Here is a 10,161-nt window from a genome sequence, read left to right as displayed (position 1 = left end):
AAATAAAGAGGAATAATCTGTGGGACCTTCAGTTGCTTCCAGATACAATGTTGAAACTAAAGAAGAGCGTAAAAGGTTATTGTCGAATGTGAAGGTAAAAGAAGGCGTGGTCATGTCAAAATAGCAGTACATCCTGTTTGTTACCGCTTAGGCTCCGGTGGAAGTATCAAATAAGTTCAACTGTACAGTTCTGTCCCCGTCGTTTTATGCAAGAAAAATTCTGAAATTATGCAAATCGAGCCCAAAAATGTGAAATTACGCGATTCTGTTAATTTTAACAAAGAATGATAAAGGAAAATAATCAGAAATTATGCAAAAAATTATTAAATTTTGCTAAAGTATGCGGGGTGCATAAAACCATGGGGACAGACAGTTTGAATATCTAGGATGTATGGTTTTTTACATCTGATACCAAATATTCCTCAGAAATAAAACGAAAAATTAAAATGGCTTTCAATAAAAAGAGGCCTAATCCTGAAAAATAGAAACATCCCAATGACTATCAAATTAAAAGTTCTTACAGGAATGTAAATATTCAACCTTTCTATACAGCTGTGAATGCTGGACAATCACTAAAGACAGAGAAAATAACATAATAAAAGCTACAGAAATATGGTTTCTCAGGAGACTGTTGAATTCTCTTGGAAGGAAAAGAAATAAAAACAAAATTGCAATTTTTCAGACATTTGAATAGATAAATGTCTTTAAACACTGGTAAAATTGAAGGCAAACGACGCAGGGGTGGACCCGGAGGATTACGTACTGGTGAGTCTAAACAGATGGGGGACACGATAGGTAAAATCAAGAAAATAAAGTAGCTTTTTGAAGGTATCCGAGCATAGGAATAAAATGGAGAACCATATGATCGCCGATGCCTGTAGCAGATTCATGATGGTCGCCTACTTGATGATGAGAGGGACTGTTACATGTATATTATGATGAGATAGGTTAGGTTTGGATCCATTAAGCTGCTGCTTGTTTCGCCAGATTTACCCAGGGGTTCATTATAGGGTTATGGGGCATCGTGGTGAAATCAAGCGCTCGTCAAATAAATAAAGAAATCGAAGAAACTGCAATTTTTCTGTCTTTTAATTTTATCGAATTTGTGTGGAGGTTTTTTTTACTCAACGCCTTAAGGCCCATTTAATAACACATTTCTGTTTGGATTTTACTCAAAAAATGTTGATTTAAGGCATAAAATGTAAATTTGCAGTTCAAGGACTCCCAAACTTTGGCAGTGCCATTTCCTCGAAATATTATTCTACCTCTGAAACCAGGCGACCCCCACCCCCTTCATTCGTAAATATCTCGATTTCTATTCATGATATGTGGGTGTTGTTTTTTTTCATCGAAAGCAAAAAAAAAAAAATTAGAAAATGAACAGCTTTTAATAAAATGATACCAACAACTCTAAATGTCCAAAAATTGACGATCGAGCGCCTGTTTCCACCGCGTCGTGACACGTACTGTATTCCCAGCAAAAACAACATGTGTCACGGCAGCTATTGTGCGCAGAATCGAGCGCTCGTAAGTTTTGGGAGCATTATATATAAATTATAATGACTACATGTATTAATTTGTGAAATTTGGTTGAACCGCCTTGCTTTTTATTTTTTTTATTTTTTTTAAAGATAGGCCTACTTCAACGACAGTACGGTCCTTGGCCTATCGTGTATGTTGAATAGATGTCGAGGTGTAGGCCCTATGTGTGTGTATGCATTTGCGATTGAAAGAGTTATAGGGGTCACTTATTGGTGTCAGGGATATGCCCTAAAATTGGAAAGAAAATAGTCGTTAAATTTGGTGACTTCATAATTAAGCTGTAATATCAATGGAAACAGCAAACTTAATTTTTGTACCTTTTGAATAACATTATAGGCCTATCCTATTATCAGACAAATCCTTGCGGGATTTTTTTTACGTTGACATAAAAGGTGTTGAGCCCAAAATAAAAGAAAAATGTCTAGATCTATACCTTAAGGAGCTTAGACCTTTTAATCTCCTTGATCTATATAAATTTTGAAACGGGGGGGGGGGGGGGGGGGGGGGGGGGGGTGACAATTTCTTCGATATCATGATTTTGACGAGCGCCTGATTTCATCACGATGCTCACAAAGATCTGATCATGTGACACAAATCATTAATTTTTACTTCTCAGAATGAAAACCTCGAATTTAGGGAAAAGATTTATGAACCGATAGGCTGCATGTATATAATATGTAAAGTGAATTGAACTAAGGTCCGATCAAAATGTTTATGGCACAGCTGAATTGTTGACTGAAGAGAATGAATGGTTTCGAAAAAAACCTTTTAATTGTGTAGTCTACTGAGGACACAGGTTCACATTATCATCATTCTAGAAAAAGTATAGAGTATGAAAGGAGAGTATTGGGCGTGTGGTCGGTTTGTTCAAAATGAGCCTATAATTATATAATATATCATAATATATAATAATATGATAACTATATTAATATTTCAAAATCTATAGAAGTAGAAGAAGGGTTCAACGTTTCGCAAACAGTACTGTCATAATTCCTCAAAAAAAGAGAAACAACTTTATAAATGCAAAGAAAAAAATTCGAGCCTGCCAGGATTCGAACCTGGAATCTTCTGATCCGTAGTCAGACGCGTTATCCGTTGCGCCACAGGCCCCGTTGATACCCAGGTGCATGGTGAGCTCAATATCGAATATTTTTGGATATTCCGCCGTTCTTCTCGTAATATCGGTTATTTTTCTTTTTTTCTGGTTATATTTGCGCTATGAAACGACCAACAATTACTCGGTATCCTTTCTGTGAAGCCCACAAGCAAAATAGATAAGACACATGATGCCTTCTCTTGCATTTTCGCGCCATTTATTATCTATTGAAGGGAGGCTACCCAGGCTGGATGTTTGTTTCGAGAAAGAAGGAAGGTGGGGGGCGGGCAAATGTTATTATTTTCAAGTACTCTCCCTTCCTTCTAACTGTCAGTGAAGTGATATCATTTTTCATCTCAATCTCATTCTTTTCATTACAGTTCAAACGAGGTTCAATATTTATTATTACATATCTAGTTAGAAGCGTATCGTTTGTTTTGATTAGGCCTAATCCGGCGAAAACAAAAAGACGTTGCCGGTTTTCGTTTTGTTTACTTTCGACATTTTCTTCACACTGAGAGTTTATAAACTCGGACACCGTAGGCTACTTGTCGTTAAGTTTACATCACGTGATCACTGCAGTAGCCCAGCTTGCAGCGGCTGCTGTGGTGTGTAGCCTAACAAAAGTTTCTAATTCGCACGTACTCGTCCATCCTCCAAATTTACGAGAAGAAAGTGTAGCCTTGAATATTAGAATCTTTATCTGTGAAGCGGTAAATTCTATTAAACTTTTATTTTACTCTCCTTTATGTTGCAGGACTCGGTTTAGTTTTAGAATCTAGTTATATATATGCAAACCATCCCGCGGCCAAAGATGGTAGAGAGAGAGAATCTTTGCTGCGGCTGCGGGCTTAGAATAGAATAATGATCTCTAGATTATATATCTAGACCTAAATTCTAGATTCTAGATCAAGATCTAGATCTAGATATATGTAGATCTATAGTTTTATAGTGGGGTAAAAAATTATGACATAATTATTCTCAAATAAAATCTGCATAATAGAGTCTAGATCTAGATCTAGATCTAGATTAGCTGTCACCCATAATTATGACATACTTTGCACAGCAGGTTTTTTTCCCCATTACCCATGACTCCTTAAAATTTTAAATCGTATACCATCTTAATCATCTTGTAAATCACATGTTTTGTCTGACTTTAATTACTTTAAAATTCTGTACATTATCCTGAATATCATCAAAATTACTATCAGAATACTGATTGCACATGTAGATCTAGTTAAACAATTTTGGCCCTATGGTTCATCTCTGAATATTATTTGTCCAAGCACCTGCTGAAGGTTTGTGAGTGTAAACATAGATCTAGGCCTCTATAAATATTATGAATTTCCGTTTGCCAGTGTTCCTGAAAGGAAATTCTAATATAGGTGATCGACAACAGATTATTTCAAATAAAGTGTTGAGATGTATAATTATATAATTACTTGATATATACCTTTTACTTTAAATAATTTGGTTACAAATAAACACTGCACCACCACTTGTAAATTCTAGATATGTTTAATTAATATATGTTAACACAATAATAGACATACTTGGAGAGTGAAATCAAAGTACCGACCAAGATGTCAGTTCCTCATTTCTTTTTTTTTTAATTTCCTGAGAGCTAAGAAACTAAAAAATTGACTTTGACTACATTGATTTCACAGGTCATAAACTTAAATGGTTTATAGATTAGTGGGAATGCATTTCAGACATATTGTTTTAATAAAAATGCCTATAGGACATAAAATATATGAATTGATCTTTCAAATTGTTTGTTCTCCCCTTCTTGTTTGTTATATTCGGTCTGTCCTTTTTATTTCTCTAGCTAGATGCTATTATGAGCATTTGCTGGAGCACAATTAATTAGTATATGTGGAGAATATACTCTTTTACAAAGCCCTGCGGGCTCTAAACCAAGTATGACAGAAAACCTTCAATTTGTTCGTTATTCTGAGTAAATGTAATTTTTTAAAACTTAGAATCTCATTTTCCAAGAAAACGTGACATTGGACAATTTAGTTCTTGGAGATCTACTTGGAGATCTATGAGTTTTGATTGTGAATTGTCGTACGTCTATCTCCAAATAAAAGATCTATTCTAAAAACAAGAATACAAAACAACGTGTACAAACAACCCACCAACAGTTGAATTAGGGATGCAAACAGTTGTCACCTATACATATATGTGTGTTAATAGAGTGGGAAAATATCAAAACAGTAAGAAAACAATAATAAAAATTTCAAACTTGATTTTCTCAAAACTGAGTAAAATGCTTTTTGGACAAAATAGTTCTCAGGCGACGTAATGTCAGTGTTCACAGTTTTTTCTTTTACCCCCCAAAAATTTTGTCACATAATTTAAAGTTATAGCAACAAAGGGTGCTGCAGTGTTAGAGGAAAAGGTTGCTGTTACCCACACCACACTTAGGTTGCTGTTAGTGTTAAAGGCAGATGTGCTCTTATCTGGGTTGATGCTGTTAAGTGAACACCACTGCATGATGTGAATATAATGTCTTTTAAAGCTTTATAAACGATCCAAACACATTCTGAGGTGGTAATTTATTTTGTAATTTATTTCCAAAGACATCTCATCCTGTGGTTGGAACTTAACTTCACAGCGCATGGCTGCGGCTTAATAAAATCTGAACTGTGAAGAGGAAAATCATCAAGACTTACTTCGTCATGTCAGGGTCTGTTGTTACATCTCAGCCTGGAGGACAGTCCGAGACAGTTCACACATCTCAACCACTGGGTGGTCGCCATAGTCAAATGTCTGACGATTCGAGTATTGTGGGAGTTCGGAATAGCTCTGCATTAAAGAGACGATGTTGCTGTGGGGAGAACGATGACTGGAATTACCCATGGGATAAAAGCATACCCAAGTGTTGTCTTCTGGCTTGCTGTATGTGGTATCCTTTCTGCCTTGTGTTCCCTTGCTCCTTGTGTATTCCAAGGTAAGTACCTTCTTCTCTTTCAGAGTCTTGTGCTTATTGTTGTAGTTGTATATTAATATGACATGTGTATGTGTTGTTGTTGTTGTCTTCTTCTTCTCCTCTGCTTCTTCTTCTATTTCTTCCTTTCATTTCCTCCTTCTCCTCCTCGGTCCCTATTATCATTACAGTGTATCATCACTATTGTTTCGATTTAAGTTTATCATGCTTATTCTCAATATAATATAATTATTTTTTAGGTCATTTAAAAATTATTATGATATTTAACAGTCTAATAATAGTCCTTAGAGGGTGCAGTGGCAGAGCGGTTAATGCACTCATCTCCAAAGTGGAAAGTCCGGGTTCGAGCCTCAGTTTGGACACAGATTTTTTTCGCCCCCTAAGCTCCTGCCCATCCAGCAGTAATGGGTAACTGACTTCGAGTTGCGGAAGTAAAGGCGGCGTAGAAAGGAACTGGCCGCCCTACCACAATGGGCCGAAGTCCCAGCTGAAGTTGTCTCACAAGGCAATCCCCAATGTCCAGATTGGATGCGGGAACAACTTTTACTTTAATAATACAACTTATAATATGTTAATATATATCAGTGGCGGTGGGTAGTGAAGGGCTCACGGGCTTGAGCCCCTACCCCCTTCCCACCCACCACCCCCAACTCTATCCCAAAGTAAATTAAAGTTTCTCTACAATGAAATAAGCAGTTGAAACCGTTATGAAGGCACGCAATGAACGAAGAGTGATCAACTTTGCGGCTTGCTCGCTTATCCAATCACTGTTGTCACCGCTTACAACTATAGTAACCCAGCAGCCAATCAAATGTCTTTAGGGCTCAGCAAAGATGAGCCCTTTTCCCACAGCCCGTCCTTAATGAAACTCTTTTTGTAAAAAGGTAGAAGACTGGGAAAAAATAACACTGTAGCGAGGGCTCACGCTCTCCTAGCCCTGACAATGGGGTGAAAGTTTACAACACACTTTCCCCCACTGACACAGATACCTATGCGCTTATTGGTTCTTTGTTGGGTGCGTTCAACTTTCTCGACTACACTGCCTAATCCAGCTCATAGAAGTATTATGTTTGAAGTGCTGTGTGAGCATGTTTGTGTTTGGCCCGCTGAGATTTAACAGTTATAAATCAGGTCGAACTACTTGTAAGGCAACTCTTTCATCACACGAAAACTAATTAGAGGAAATTTGGAGGTGAATCGGCTTCGTCCCCACCATCAACAAGAATTTAACTAAGAACAAAGAGATGGAAAACAAAGGCAACTCTTCTCCTTTGAATGGTTCTCAAACTGCCGTGGCTTACGTTGGGTATAGAAAAATCATCACTGTTTAATTCTTATATTGCTTGTTATTTGGTGGTAAAGAACTGGAAGCAACCTAAGCCCCACCCAAATTTTGGTCCACCCACCGCCACTGATATAGATATATATATTATTATTGTTTATAATAATTCCTGTCTCTCTTTTTTATTTCATAACAGTAGGATTAATTAAGTTACTGCTAAATATTATATGGCTAATATGATAATAATTTAAATGAATTTCATCTTCTATGTGGGGAAGCAGTATTTTTAATTTTAAGGTACTGCTACATGTACTAATTTACTTGGGGGGTTGGAGTTTCATTTCTCTAATTAATGAGAATTATTTAAGATTATTTTAGGGAGTTATAAAAATATAAAGCATGCATTGCATCATGTCAATTCTGGATAGCAGGCAATCTATTTCCAACAGTGTGCTCGCCTTTGCACTGGGAATGTACAAAACTGTAGGCCTACTTATATTTTGTTTTGAGCAGTTCATTTAATTAAGGGCTTAAGATTTTTATTAAAGCTTTAAATATGTTTTTAAAAATAAAAAGAGTTTAGAAAATAATGTTACAACAATGGCACATCTTTTCCTCTCCGTTCTCACACATTTCAAGTAAGCAAAGTAGGCTACCTCTCCTTTTGGGGCCTTTCTTTTTTTTTACTTGGTACTCCAACACAACGCAGACACCACCCCATGCTCTAGTTACACAGACTACACGCACAAAGTGACACACAGAGACACACACACACACTCACTCACACACACACACACACACACACACACGCACTAACAACACATTTATCATGTACATAACTTTTATATATATATTAATATTTGTGCATGCAAATGCATGATGGTTGGCAGGTGCTCTGGTGTGGTTTGCTTCTTCTTTCCTATCATACATCTATCGTCTTTATCTCCCCTTCTTACTTTTTTATGCTTGTTACTCTTTTGTAATGCCTCTAATCTTCTGGCGCTCATTATATGACGTTATACAGTTAGGAGCGCCGTAAAACCTCCACTAATACTAAAAAAAACTTACAGCTCTCTTTCTTTTTTTGTGTTTGCTACTCTCTTGTGTCACCTCTAATCCTCGCCACTTTCAAGTTATTTGACCTAATTGTGTTGCAAATGCCATGAAAAAAAAAATCATTGTACATGTAAGATTATATCATTTGTTTAACATTACTTTGTCGTATTTTATGAACATTGGAGTGTGCTGATAGTGATAATGAGCCTGAAGCGATCAGTGTTAGTGTTAGTGTTATTAATGGAATAGTGTTTAAAATACACTGGAATTGAAACCTCTTACTTTACATTTCAATTACAATTTTACATTATTGTTTACCTAAAATGACCTTGCATTACGTTTGGACCATGTTTGTTGAAAATAAAAGTTGTAATACATGTATAGGCCTACTGTATCTTATTTACTTTAAATATGCTTGATGTGTAGTTGTGCGTGTAGAAAAAATGTAACAACAAGTCTGTTTCTTTGTCATGTCCCCAGGTACAGAAATTTGTTGTGCTGTGTCCAGGAGGGGTGTTGGGACGGCACTTGCTGTGGGGCCTGTATCTGTGGAATACCACCTAACGGGTCGGGGAAGGATATCAAGGCCGTTAGGGGCGTTGCCAGCTCCAGCAGTTCTCTCGGGTAACGTTCACACTTCTTCTACTTGTACCGGTGATAAGTGTGCCTCAGCCTCAGAGTCAGAGGGTTACATTCCCATCTTACTGGTGTCCTTCTCAAATTACACTTTGTGCTTTGAGAGGCCGGAAAGTTTGACCAAGACAAGGATTTAAGTAACAAACCTTGACCCAACTTTTAAGTTTAACTCCTTGGTATTGCTTCAACTGTTCTGCAGTTTAGGAATCTCTTCCAATAGGAAGTTATAATTTTAATACATGTAATAGAATTAGAGTCTTGATTTGTGATCATTTAAAAAGTAATTTCTTCAGATTCTCCTGCTTTCTTGACCAACAGGCCTACACACAGGTATTCAAAGCCGGGAAAGTCCTTGTAATTCCCCTGCTACTAATAGCCAGAATTGGTGCCATCGCCCACAGCAAAAGATAAGTCATCATAACCTTCAATTCTTCTATTTCGCTGGAGACATATTCTCTTCTGTGGATGGTTTGGTCGTCGTAAAACTTTGAAGGACAGGCTATTATTAGTCAACAGTAACAGTGGTGCAAATATTGTGGTCCATTTCATTATTGCGTAGACGGACAACATAACTGTGGTTGAGAGATGAATTAGATGGCAACTTTTCATAAACAGTTGAGTTGCAGCATCTTGATCAAAAATAAAATCACAATATATACTCCTCTGTGTATAATTTACATTATAAAGTATGCTTATCTTATTTATTGAATGGATACACTCATCATGTACTTATATTATCCTCTGAAAAGTCCAGATCAATTCAATAAGTGGGCCTACGGCTTACTAACTGAATTTGCTTGTTTACTATGACTTGTTGACTTTTGACAAACTTTTTGTTTTCAACCGATCACTTGACCATTTGTCCAGTTTGTTTATCACGAAAGAATTTAACCTTGTGCCTCTTCCCGTTTCTATGCAACAGTGATGTTCTATTATTATAATAAATGCTGAAATTTATTTTTGCGAAATGTTTCTTTTCTCTTTCAATGAATTTAGTTGACACTTTTTATTTTGTTTGTCATGTTTTCACGAAAGATATTATTCATGTGCCCTTTATTTGTGCAGGGTTTTTTTTTTTTAACTTTAAAAAGTATTACTGAGAAGCATACTACAGCACTGACAATGTGATCTGTTATAATTTATACAGGTTATACACATTTAAAAAATTGTATACTATTGTCGTTTGCATTGTAAAGGTGCACTAATACTTAAACCATGTACAGGGCCATAATGTGCTCATGGGACAGCCTGTGAATCTCTCAAAGGTTATTAGAGGTCAAATGTACAAAAAATATTTAGGTTCCAATAAAGCAAGCCAGCAAGCAGAAGTAGGCCTACCTGAAATATCTCAGCATCAAGACCTCTACTTATTGTCCACAAGCTGTTCAAATGTACAAAGCCTGAAATTTTGAGGATTTTTTTTTTATAGCAGTTTTTTAATCTCTGTATAGATATATATATATATATATATAACAATTTTTGTTTTACATAGATCTAGGTATACAGTAGAACACGGCAATAGCAGGAGTTTTAGTTCCAGAAGAAAAATCTCGCTATAGACAAGTTCCTGCTATAGGAATGCAGAGGGGAATTACC

General features: G+C 36.4%; 1 long non-coding RNA gene and 1 other non-coding gene across 2 annotated transcripts; one reads left to right on the top strand and one right to left on the bottom strand.

Moving 5' to 3' along the window:
- The first annotated feature begins 2,076 nt into the window (after positions 1–2,076).
- On the top strand, positions 2,077–9,982 carry LOC106013662. Its single transcript, XR_001185401.2, has 3 exons — positions 2,077–3,351; positions 5,224–5,594; positions 8,410–9,982. It is a non-coding gene; the product is annotated as an uncharacterized LOC106013662 (long non-coding RNA).
- Positions 2,580–2,652, bottom strand: TRNAR-ACG. The gene has a single exon. It is a non-coding gene; the product is annotated as a tRNA-Arg (tRNA).
- Positions 9,983–10,161: the final 179 nt, after the last annotated feature.

Source organism: Aplysia californica, unplaced genomic scaffold (assembly GCF_000002075.1).
Source record: "Aplysia californica isolate F4 #8 unplaced genomic scaffold, AplCal3.0 scaffold01096, whole genome shotgun sequence".
NCBI classification, from domain to species: Eukaryota; Metazoa; Mollusca; class Gastropoda; order Aplysiida; family Aplysiidae; genus Aplysia; species Aplysia californica.
The sequence above is the reverse complement of the archived record's forward strand: the minus strand, read 5'-3'. Positions and strand labels throughout refer to the sequence as shown.